The following is an 11,741-nucleotide window of genomic DNA, read 5'->3' as shown; positions in this document are numbered from 1 at the left end:
AGGTCCTAAAAATTCAATTCCCAACAACCAAATGAAGGCTCACAACCATCTGTACAGCTACAGTGTAACCACATACATAAAATAAACAAATAAATCTTTAAAAAAATAAAATAAAAGAATGTAGCTAGTGAGTTTGGGCCAGTGCCTGGCATGGAGGAAGCATGTGGTCACTGAGTGTCTGGTGATGACATTGGGGGAGTCCACACATCAGTGTTTGCCCACAGCCTAGCACTCACCCATCCTTTAACAGTATCATTGGGTGCTCATTGTTAAGAGCCCTTGCTTGCACAATGAGAGTCTTTCAGGATCCATTCACTTTGCACACTCGCATGGTGCTCCCCTGGCCACCATTTTTACAATGTGCTAACCCCTTTCCTCCCTCCCTCTCTTGCCCAAGCAGGTGGAGTCCGGGGCTGCTGAGCAAGCCTCTTAATGGTGCAGGAGAAGATGATGTGTGAATTTTAATAAGCATAGAAGGCCACATTGAACAGAGGCTTAGTCGTCAGCTCAAGGATGGAGCTGGCAGGTAAGCCAAAGAGAGATGGCTGCAGCTGTTCCAGCTGTGCCAGTGGGTGGGAGACAGCGGGGTGGAGGAGTGGGGAGTTCTACACATGCCAGGAAGTCTAGGCCAGCTTTGCTCACCCCAGAGGCTCTGAAGATCTGTGGGTTTTGTAGAGGGGAAGCTAGAGGCTGTATGTGGCTGGGGGTAGGGGTGGGGAGTAGGTGGATGTGGGTGGATGTGTAAAGGGGAGACCAAGGCTGAGAGACAGAGATTACCTGGTCAGGTGATGTCCCAGCATCACCAGGATAGGGATGCTGAAGTGGGCTTTGCTGCCTCTTGCAGAGCCCCGGCAGTGTCCTCCCTACTCTGGCCTCGGTTTGAGGCCTCTTCATGCATTATGGTGGCCCACTGACAAATCCCACACACAGTAGGGCTGCCATGGAGACTTCGAGGGAGCAGCCGCTGGAAAAGGCCATTTTTGCCTTTTTAGAACAAGAGACAAAAGAATGCTGGAGGCAGCTGGGAAGTCTGAAGACAAGGGGAGGAATCCTAAACATGGCTTTCTGGGAGCCTGGGACATCAACCAGGCAGGCCTGGGGTAGGGGAGAAGGCATAGCTGAGAGAGGGAGGCAAATGGTTTTGGGTTTCCATGGAAACGAGAGCGGATAGAAAAGGGACAAAGAAGATGCCAAGGGTGGCATTTTTTTCCCTCCTTCTTTTTTTAGACTGGTTATCTTGCTGGGAATAAGAAGGGCTGAGAGCAAAGCTCAGCCTTAAAGATATGGGGGAATTGTCCCTCCTTACGCAAACTCGCTGATCCTGCGGTGGGGTTTGCCAGGCTTAGGTGAGTTTCACCACAGTAGCAGGTCCCTGCTCAGGTCCCTCCACAGTGCTTGGGGTAATCCCGCCCAGAGCTGCCATCCAGGGAAGGGCTCAGTTTTTGCAGACAGTGATACAAAGCCATGCAGGTGAGTACCTGCATTCAAACACTGCACTGGGACAGCTAGAATGGACCACGCCAGGGCCTGGACACAAAACCTTCTGTCAGATGCCCCTGGGGAGGACCATGTGGAGAGGAGGGAAGCCCGTAGACCTGTGCCATTAGAGCATGGTGACTTCCTGGGCTGGAATGTGTGCGGTGTCCTCAGAAGACACCCAGCCAGGGGTGGGGGTGGGGAGGTGTTCTCTATGGTAGGTGGAGATGATGCCGCACGAGAAGCCCAGTGCGCAGGATCTGTTCCTGGCACCTGTTGCTTACCCTGGGGCTGTGCCTCAGTGTCCTCTCCTGGGAATGGTGATGACTGGGAGGGCTTTTCACTAGGTTGTAGCAAGGACAGGCTATTGTAGCATCTGCCCATGAGGCTGATCCAGAAAGCACACACAACAAACACTGGTCTATTATGGGGAGAAAGGAAGGCTGAGAAGAATGAGGGTCTCTGGAGCTTCGGGCAAAGTTAGGATGGCTGTGGCCAAAGCTGGCTTGGGGTCTCAAGATGGAAGGGGTGCACACTCCACAGAGGAGCCGTTGGGCCCCATGCCAAATCCCTCACCCACCCTGAGCACAGCTTCAGAGTACAGGCCCACCAAAGGCTCAGAGACCGTGGGACTTCCCACCAGCTCTGGGAACTTCTAATGGTAATGGTGTGTGTTTGTGTGTGCATGTATATGTTTGTGTATGTGAACAAGTGCACATCTTTGTATTTGTGTCAATGTGTGTGTCTATGTGTGCATGGGTATGTGTTTGCTTGCATGTGTGTGTGTGTGTGTGTGTGTGTCTTAGTCAGGGTTTCTATTCCTGCACAACCATCATGACCAAGAAGCAAGTTGGGGAGGAAAGGGTTTATTCAGCTTACACTTCCATACTGCTGTTCATCACCAAAGGAAGTCAGGACTGGAACTCAAGCAGGCCAGAAAGCAGGAGCTGATGCAGAGGCCATGGAGGGATGTTCTTTATTGGCTTGCCTCCCCTGGCTTGCTCAGCCTACTCTCTTATAGAACCCAAGACTACCAGCCCAGGGATGGTCCCACCCACAAGGGGCCTTTCCCCCTTGATCACTAATTGAGAAAATGCCTTACAGTTGGATCTCATGGAGGCATTTCCTCAACTGAAGCTCCTTTCTCTGTGATAACTCCAGCTGTGTCAAGTTGACACAAAAATAGCCAGTACAGTGTGTATGATTAATTGGCATCACAGTCCTCATGGATACCTTTGGTGGGGACCCAGATTCCTATTTTCCTCGAGCTAAGATTTTATCACTAAAACTGAGCATGATTCATTATTGACATAACCCATTCTGTTTAACTCCACCACTGACTGGCTCAATGGCATGCTTAACTCATTTAAATGGGCTGCTGCTGTGATTGTAGGCAGGCAGAGACTCCCTGTGAGGGTAGTCTAGAGGGAAACTGGAGGACTCCACGAAACAGGTCTGAAGAGAGGGCCACCCAAGAAGGGCACCATCCAGAAACAGAGGATGCCTAGGTGATAAGGAGGGGCCGAAACAATGGCATCTACAGACCCCAGCACCCACCCACGGCATCCAAATGCTCTTACCAATTCTCTGCAATTGGTATTTTAATCTCTGTGTTGTAGGAAGGGGAAATGGAGGCCCAGAAAAGGAGACAGAAGCTGGCCTGCGGCCAATCAAATCACTTGATAGATGCGATGGGATCTTGATGGCCGGATCACAGGAGTTAGCCTTTGTGACAAGCTCCTGCAGGGCAGGGGCTGGAATTTTCAAAGCCACAGGTTGCCATGTTTATAGCATTTCCCAGGTAAACGGACCTGAGGAAGCCCCTCACCTCCCTAGGAGTCAGGGTGGAGGACACCCAATCTGTGGGCAATGAGCGAGCTAGATGTAGCTCCCCCAGGCTGCACTGTCCTCTTCTGAGGGTGCATGAATCAGCAGGCAGCTAACTGCCACAGGTTGATAGCAGGTCTTTGGGGAGAGACGGTATTATTAGAAGATGTTGGCGTGGTGCTGTGCTTGCAAAACCCTCCCCGGTAGCTGTTAAGTTGGGAAACATCAGGTGCACGTTCACTGAAGCTGGACCATCCGATTTCTTGGGGAAGCTACTTTTTTTTGGTGACTCCTGCAGAAGCGACTAAGAGCAAATGGGGAAAATGGCTCTAGGAACCAGATGTACTGTGAGCTGTCAGATGAGGCAGTGCTGCTCTAAGGATGAGACAGAATGATGCTTAGACACCATCTGGTCCGAGCTACCACTTAAAATGTTTGGAGACTTAGTCCCAAGGCACTTCCATCACACACTGAAGGTCATTAAACCAGTTGGTAGACAGAAAAGAATTGTGCTCAGCCTCCCTGCCTCTGAACCAAGGCCTGCCAGGCTGGGGCTCAGATGACCAAGGCTGGCTCAAGGACACCCACAGCCATATACCATAGCTAAGAAGTACATGGAGCCAGCTGGTAAGAAGTGGGGTCAGGTGAATCTGGGGGAGAGGGGAGGTGCGGGAAAGAGACTGAGTGGTGGAGGTAGGGAAACTGAGGGGAGAGGCATAATATATGAGATAACATCATCATCATCAACAACAACAATAATAATAATTAAGTGGGGTCAGAATGAGGACCTCTGTCTTTAGTGGTCTTAAATTACTATTTAAATGTTGCCTTATAGGCTCCCTGCCCAAAATGTCACCTTTACAAAAGGACTTCCCAGCTAAATAAAGCTGAGTGCTCGACAATATAGGTTCATGTCACATCACTTAACACTTCTGACCCCTTTTCTTTATTAAAAGAAAATCCCCAAGAGCTCAGAAGTCAATTCCCAGCTTCCCTTGAAGCTATGAATGTGGCTTAGACTTGGTCATCAAAGGTCCCCTCATAAACGCTGAGTCTAGTAGTTCATGCTTGCAACCCTAGTACTTGGGAGGCTGAGGCAGAAAGAGCAAAGGGTTCAAGGCTAGCCTGGGCTATCCAACACCCTGTCTCAAAACAGAAAAATAACAACAACAACAAGAAAAAAAGAAAGAAAGAAAGAGAGGAAGAAAGAAAGAAAGAAAGAAAGAAAGAAAGAAAAAAGGAAAGAGAGAGAGAGAAAGAAAGAAAGAAAGGAAGGAAAGAAGGAAGGAAGGAAGGAAGGAAGGAAGGAAGGAAGGAAGGAAGAAAGAAGAAAGAAAGAAAGAAAGAAAGAAAGAAAGAAAGAAAGAAAGAAAGAAAGAAAGAAGGAAAGGAAGGAAAGAAAGAGAGGATACCCACGTAAGGGTTGGTGTGATGGAAACACAAAGAATCAGCTCCGTACAGAATGTATTCCCAGGAGGAAGACCACATGTGGGCGAGGAAGCAGTGTCTAGACCTCAAAACCCAAGGATGTAGGAGCTGTGTCCTGGGCTCAGCATCTGCAGGGCCAGTGCCCAAAGGCCAGAGGACCCAAGAGGGCTGCATGCAGAGCTGGGAGGTGAGCAGGCTACTATTCCTGAGCATCGGCCTTTAGGAGATGAGCTGGCTTCCATTCCTCATTCTTGGCCTTTAGACACAGGCCACTCGCCCCGAGGGAGATTCTTGAGGCCCCAGATCATCTAACACACTCTGCCCTTTCCATGAAGGTAGAAGGCATGGGCCTGCTGGCTGTCTGCCTGTCACCAGGAGGCATGGGCCTGCTGGCTCTGGGCATCGACAGCAGATCATCATCTGTCATGGGTCATTGTCACCATCACGGCTGTTCCATACACCTTGGATTTCAAAGTTCATTTATTCTTTACAACACTGCATATCCTCCAGACCTTGAGCCATGTGTGCATCAGATGGTATTCATTGAAAATTTACTGATTTCTAACCAGCTGATTAGAGGGACAGATGAAATCCCCAAGATTAAACGTGTTGATATGGGGGTGTTCCAAGTCACTACCAGATGCACATAAAACATCACTCCACTAAAAATGTCTCACACACAGAAGGACATTAATAATTTTCCTTATCAGAAATTCCAGTGGATCAAGAAACATGGTGGTTAATGGAAAGGCTTGTCTGTCATAACAGGCTTCCAGGTTCTTTCCATTTTGTTGCTCATTGAAACATTGTGAAAGAGCTTTTGTTCTTGGGGTCCATTCCTTCATGGTGACAAAGTGGCTGCAACACAGAGAAACACTGACTTAGGCTTGTTTCCTGTTGCTATGGAAACACCCTGACAAGAGCAATATTGGGGAAGAAAGGATTTGTTTTGGCTCATGGTCCAAGGGTGTAGTCCATCAAGGTGGGAAGGAAGGAGGCACGGGTGTGAAGCCAGTCACATCACACCCACGGTCAGGGGAAGGAAGGAGGCACGGGTGTGAAGCCAGTCATATCACACCCACAGTCAGGAGAAGGAAGGAGGCAGGGGTTTGAAGCCGGTCACATCACACCCACGGTCAGGAACAGAGAGGGATGACTGTATGATTTCTAGCTTGGCTTCTTTTTCCCATTTTATCTACTCCAGGATCCAGGGAACAGTCCCACACACTAGTAAGGCTGATACTCTCACAATATACAGAATGAAAACATTTCCTCCCAGGCATGCTCAGGGGCCCAGTTCACCTAGATCCCATCCCGATGATGACAGTTATCATCGACTCCCACAGATATCCAAGAGTATAAAATATCTACTGCATTCTCAAGGTATCTCTTGGAAACGACGAGCCATCTTCCAGAGGCTCCCAAGGAGATGTGTTCGCCACGAGCAGTCAGCTGTGCAGAATGTCCTTTCTTAACCCCGCCATGGATGGGGACTAGGTTTACCATGGTGACATCTAACAATAAGAATCCATGCTCCGTCACTAGGCAGACTGTACCTCCTGCTATCCCGGGCACCCAGAACCTGAGCAACACACGCACTATTGTGGAGAATGGGAGAGAAGCCTTTGGTCACAGCAGCTGTCTGGGGTTGCCCTTGGCTCTCACGTAGGCATCGCTGTACTTGACAGGAAGGTGTTGCTGTGCCAGCTTATTGGCCTTGAAGTTCATAGAGCAATGTCTCACAGACCATCTACTGGCTAGTTCTTGAATAGATTGGAACCCGAATCCAATTGATTCCATGTTGGGAACTCTCAGGGTTCCTCCCAAAAAGTGTTATTGCCTAACAGTGTGCACAAAACTTCGGTATTGCATTAGCTGGTTAATTGCAGGCAGAGGTAGGAAATGTTTTCCCTCACCGGGTTTAACTCTGTATTTTAATAAACAGTTTAGGAGGAAGAAAAATGGCTTCCTGTTGGCTGCTGGGAAGCCCCCTCTGGGCTGCTGAAATATTTAGCCTTCTGTAATTGCTGGCCATCCCTCAGGCTCAGGCAAACTGCTGTGAGGGGAGGAGATTGGAGCAGTGAGTCAACCCAGCCTTCGCAGGGAGAACCTGCCTGGGGGTAACCACGGTTGCTAACGGTCTCCTGGGCCAGTGCAATGGGGATTTATTTCTGGGCAGAATTAATTTCTCCTTAGAGTGAGCAGTCTCAGCTGCCTCTTCCGGAAGAGGTGTGTGTATGTGTGTGTGTGTCTGTGTGTGTGTGTGTCTGTGTGTGTATGGGGGTGGGTTGCTCATTTCTTTCTGTGTAGCTGCTGTGGTAGATGTCTTTAGGCAGGAAGGCAGTTTTGTTTCTAATTCAGTAACATAAGCAACATGCTTGTCTCTGTGCAGGATCTGGGGACACCCGAGGTCTGGCAGGTCCTGCCACAGTGCTCCTATCAGGAAAGAGACAGAGGAATGGGCAAGTCTGGATGTAGAACACATGCTATGTGCACATAATCCCTAACTTTAAAATTCTCAACGGGTTGACATGAACATCTAAATTTTGGAGACTACCCCCTTCGAATAGCAGTTTCTCTGGAGGGAAACGGCTCACAGGAGGGCTATCTGGAGAAAGCCAACCGAGGCGAGCACATGTCTTGTAGCAGTGGCATCTGAGGAGGGGTGGGGGTTGGGAGAAGTCTTAACTCTCTTTGCTAGCTGATGGATCTCAGTAGACTCCGAAATGGGCCTTCTGATGGCAACTCGTTCCTCTAGGCCATGAGAGAAATATGTTAACTACAGGAGAACTTTACAGTTTATCGATGGCTCCTTGGTCTCTCAGTACCCTATGCAGAGGCTGAAAGAATCAAACTCAGTCACCAAGCTAAGGAAGAGGAAGAGAGGCTCAGTGATGGTGAGATAGTTGGTCTGGGTTGCTAACTTAATGGGTCTTAGCATCACCGTGGAAACAAGCCTCTGCCCGTGTGTCGGAGGGATTTTCTAGATGGGGTTGATTAAGGTGGAAGACATACTCTAGATGTAGGAAGAACCATGCCACGGGGTACAGCTCTGGGATGAACAGAGAAGAGAAAGCAAGATGAGCACCAGAGGTCACCGCTCTCTGCTTCTTTGCCTGTGATGCTGTGACTCCTCCCTCAGTTGTCGCACCTCAGGCTCCTGCCACCATGAGTTCACTGCCATGATGGGCCGTACCCTTGAACGGGTGAACACATCTAAACTTTCCTTTCTCCAATTACACTTTTCTATTTTTAATGTATGTGTATGGGGGTGTGCATGCAGTGTACATATACATACATGTGTACATGTATGTATATGAACATGTATCTATGTGAACAGGTGTGTATGTGTACATGTATGTATGTGAATGTGTGTATGTGAACATGTATACATGTGTACCTGTATGTGGTCCATGTATGAAGGTGAGAAGAAAATGTCAGGTGTTCTTTCCATGTGTCTTACATACATGTCAAGGATTACTCCCCACTTTCTTCTCTTGAGAAACAGACTCTCACCAAACATGGGGGGCAGGAGGAGGCTGGGGCCCAGCAAGTCCCAGATAGCCTGTTTCCAGTTCTCCCAACAATTCTAGGGTTACAGGCACATGACTATAGCTGGCTTTTTGATGTGGCTTATGGGAGTTCAAATTCAGGCCCCCATGTTATACAGCAGGTGCTCCTACCCACAAGATCAGTCATTTCAACCTTCCTAAGGCTGTGACCCTTTAATACAGTTCTTCATGTCGTGGTGGCCCCCAACCATAAAATTATTTCATTGCTACTTCATAACCATAACTTTGCTACGGTTATGAATCATAATGTAAATATCTGATGTGTAGGAGATCTGATATTCGACCCCTGTGAAAAGGTCCCTGGACCCCTCCCAAAGGGGTCATGACCCACAGGGAAAACCACACCCTAAGGCACCTGCCCAGATCTTACTTTAGCTACAGATTTTATAGCAGCATGACAAGTGCCTGATACAATTAGAGGTTGAGGCACTGTGTCTCACACACCAAAAACTAGACGACTCACCACAGTAAGCAGGAATGCAGAGGATGCCCTGGATGGGGGTGTTGGGTATCAGCAGAGGCTGGCGACTCCAGATCAGTGGTATATGGTTGGGGATTCAGTCTCTACAGGTCCTTTCTGGATGCCCAGCAGTTTGTAACTAGAACCATTCTGTGTGCTTCTCTGTTTCCCGTGGGGAAGGTGGTGCTTCCTGTCAGAAGGCCGCTACAGCTAAAGGCTTCTAAATGGAACCTGGAACCTGGATTAGAGAGAGAGATGAAGGAAACTTTCCTCTTGTTTTCTGGAATGGTGACAGCCTCCATCCAAAATCATTCAAGTAACAGTGCTCAGGATCTGAGCAGGTTTAAGTGGAGATCAGGGGTGTGCTCCCTCTGTGCCTGGCTATGAAGTTAAATAGCGAGCCACCCTGTAACGTAACCCGTCACCATGGAGTACGATGCTGGCCAGCACAAGCGAGCGCAATTGCGTTAGTCACTAGTTGCTACTCACCTTTTGGTTATTTAGCAGTCGTGTGTATGGAATGCCTGACCGCATGCTTCTTCACAGCGCTGCAGGAAGGTCTACACTACCGAGCTAAGAGCTGACATTTAGCATATACTCCTCGCCCAGTGCCTCTCCTACTGAGTATTCACCATTAAGTCGGTGACACTTGATCTTATAATCCCAACACTGTGAGGCAGGAAAATTGTGCCTCTGATTAAGGCTGAAGAAGCCTGGAGAATTTGAGTACCTCACCCAAGATCTACACAGCTGGGGTTGACGTCAAGTAAGCTGCTGCCCCTGGAAGGTGTGCGGTGCACCACAGTAGCACCAAGCCCCTGACTGTTTAATACTACCCCGCCGCTGGGTCGCTGTGGGTCTGCCTTTCTATTATTAGTCTCACTGCGAGGCTTCCCATTACAGTAATGTGCTTTCCGTGGTCTCCTCAGAACTGCGGTTTCCCAGGGTTCCCTTCTTGGTATATTTCTGCCTTGTGAGGGACGGGGATGGGGGACTTGATGGTAGAGACTCTTCCCGGAAACTCCCCTCAGTCTCTGCTAACAGACACGGAATTAAAACTCTGATCCTCCAAGAGTGAGATTAAAATCTACAGAGGAGCTTATAATTATAAGTGACACTTCCTATAGTCAACAGACTTTTAATAAGTAAAACCAAATTTTGATTTAGTAAAAAAATTAATAAATAAAATAAATAACAGCGGGTGTGACTGTCCCCACTTAGCTCATATAGAGACTGTATTTCAGGGGTGAACAAACCTCCTTTTTGCCACACAGTGGGCAGGGGGGGGGGCAAGACTAAGCACATTCTTTCAACCATAAGATCATAATGCTTCAAGTTGCCCCGGGAAGATAACGGGAGTGCTTGCCCACAGCTGCCCCTAGTTGGACTTACTTTTATCTTAGTTGGAGCCAAAGAGATTCCAGAGCCCGGATCTGGCCACCATGGCCACTCCTCTGGACTTGTCTTCCCAGGCCTGGCCTTCCATGAGAATGGACCATTCGTTTATTCTGTTCTCTGGTGTAGCCCTGGCCAGGTGCCAGCATATAGCAGACACTCAGCTATTTGTTGATCGAATAAATTAATAAATGGATAAACAAATGAATTGTCGTCGTCGTTGTTGGCTTTTCCTCAGAGGCTTGGCTCTCAGCCTCTTTTCATTGTCTTCCTGAGCACAAGCCATCTTGCCTCTGTGTCCTATTTTCTGACACAGACAAGATGCACAGACAGGGAAGGGTCACCCAGGGATGCATGACTCTGTCTTTCCTTGAGGTACTGAGTCTGTGGGGAAGGCTGGAGAACAGTCTACTTGGTGAATAGTGTTTGGGGTTTGCCCTTGGGCAACTGGTGGAGCATTTTCTTGATTGATGTGGGAGAATCCAGCCCACTGTGGGCGGCACCATCCCCTAGGTAGGTGGTCCTAGATGGTATAAGACAGCAGGCTGAGCAAGTGTTGATGAGCAAACCAATAAGCAGCCTCCCTCTACGCCCTCATCTTCAGTTCCTGCCTCCAGGTTCCTGCTCTGACTTCCCTCAGTGATGGAGCGTGAGCTATAAGATGGAGTAAACTCTTTCCTCCTCAAGTTGCTTTTGGGCAGGTTTTGTTGTTGTTGTTGTTGTTGTTGTTGTTGTTATTTATTTATTTTTTTATCACAGCTGTAGAAACCATACTAAGAAAATGGGCTTTCCACTGCTGGAAGAGAGAGATGCCATGTGCCTGTTGCTGCAAACCATGTATTCCAGCCTGTCTCTGCAGGCAGAGAGCACAGCACAGAGAGTAACCCGAGAGGCAAGCAGAAGGTGCAGGCCCAGTGAGGAGCAAGGTTGGTTTCAGGGCCCATCTTGGAACCAGGGCCTCTCCTTTTTACTTGGTACAAAGGGCTGCACTGGTAGAGTCCCCAGAGCACCAAAATATCCCCAGGGATTTCCTCCTGGCTCCTCAGGCACACTGAATTATTCACCCTCTTCATTAATATTTGATTCCTAACAAAAGGGTAGGTTTTAAGAGGCTCTCAATAGAGAAGGAAGCCAGGGTGAGCCCAGTTCTGTAGCCTCTTGCTCAGCCTGGTTTATCTTTGGCAACTAAACATTTTGGGGAGTAGATAAGGACCCATGCCATTCTTCATAAGCAAGTAGTTCAGAAGTTGATGCTGGATGTCAAGATTAAGGCACATTGATGGACACTGGTGACCCCCCCCCCCAACCCCACCCCATGCAACTAAAGCCAACATACTCTTCCCTGAGCTGGGAAGACTCAGGTGAGCCCGAAATCTAAATTTCCATACCATGAGAAAACTCTTAAGTTACAAACCTGAAGACATTGGGGTTTGGAGATGACCTGGTGTCACCAGACAGCAGAGTTAGGAGAGTTTGTGTCTGGGCATGTACATCTGTCTCCTCTTCTCTCTCCTTAACCCTGACTCTGCCATCCACATCTTCCCTCTAGAGTCCCATGACTAAAGCCTACACATCCTTCGAGA

The 11,741-nt window shown here is 48.6% G+C and overlaps 1 long non-coding RNA gene across 1 annotated transcript; it reads left to right on the top strand.

The window, feature by feature from the left end:
* The first annotated feature begins 1,283 nt into the window (after window positions 1-1,283).
* Window positions 1,284-10,359, top strand: LOC110306450. Its single transcript, XR_002379275.1, has 3 exons — window positions 1,284-1,346; window positions 7,124-7,197; window positions 8,944-10,359. It is a non-coding gene; the product is annotated as an uncharacterized LOC110306450 (long non-coding RNA).
* The last annotated feature ends 1,382 nt before the right edge of the window (window positions 10,360-11,741 follow it).

The sequence above is a fragment of the Mus caroli genome, chromosome 12 (assembly GCF_900094665.2).
Source record: "Mus caroli chromosome 12, CAROLI_EIJ_v1.1, whole genome shotgun sequence".
NCBI classification, from domain to species: domain Eukaryota; kingdom Metazoa; phylum Chordata; class Mammalia; order Rodentia; family Muridae; genus Mus; species Mus caroli.
This window is presented reverse-complemented; position numbering and strand designations above follow the sequence as displayed.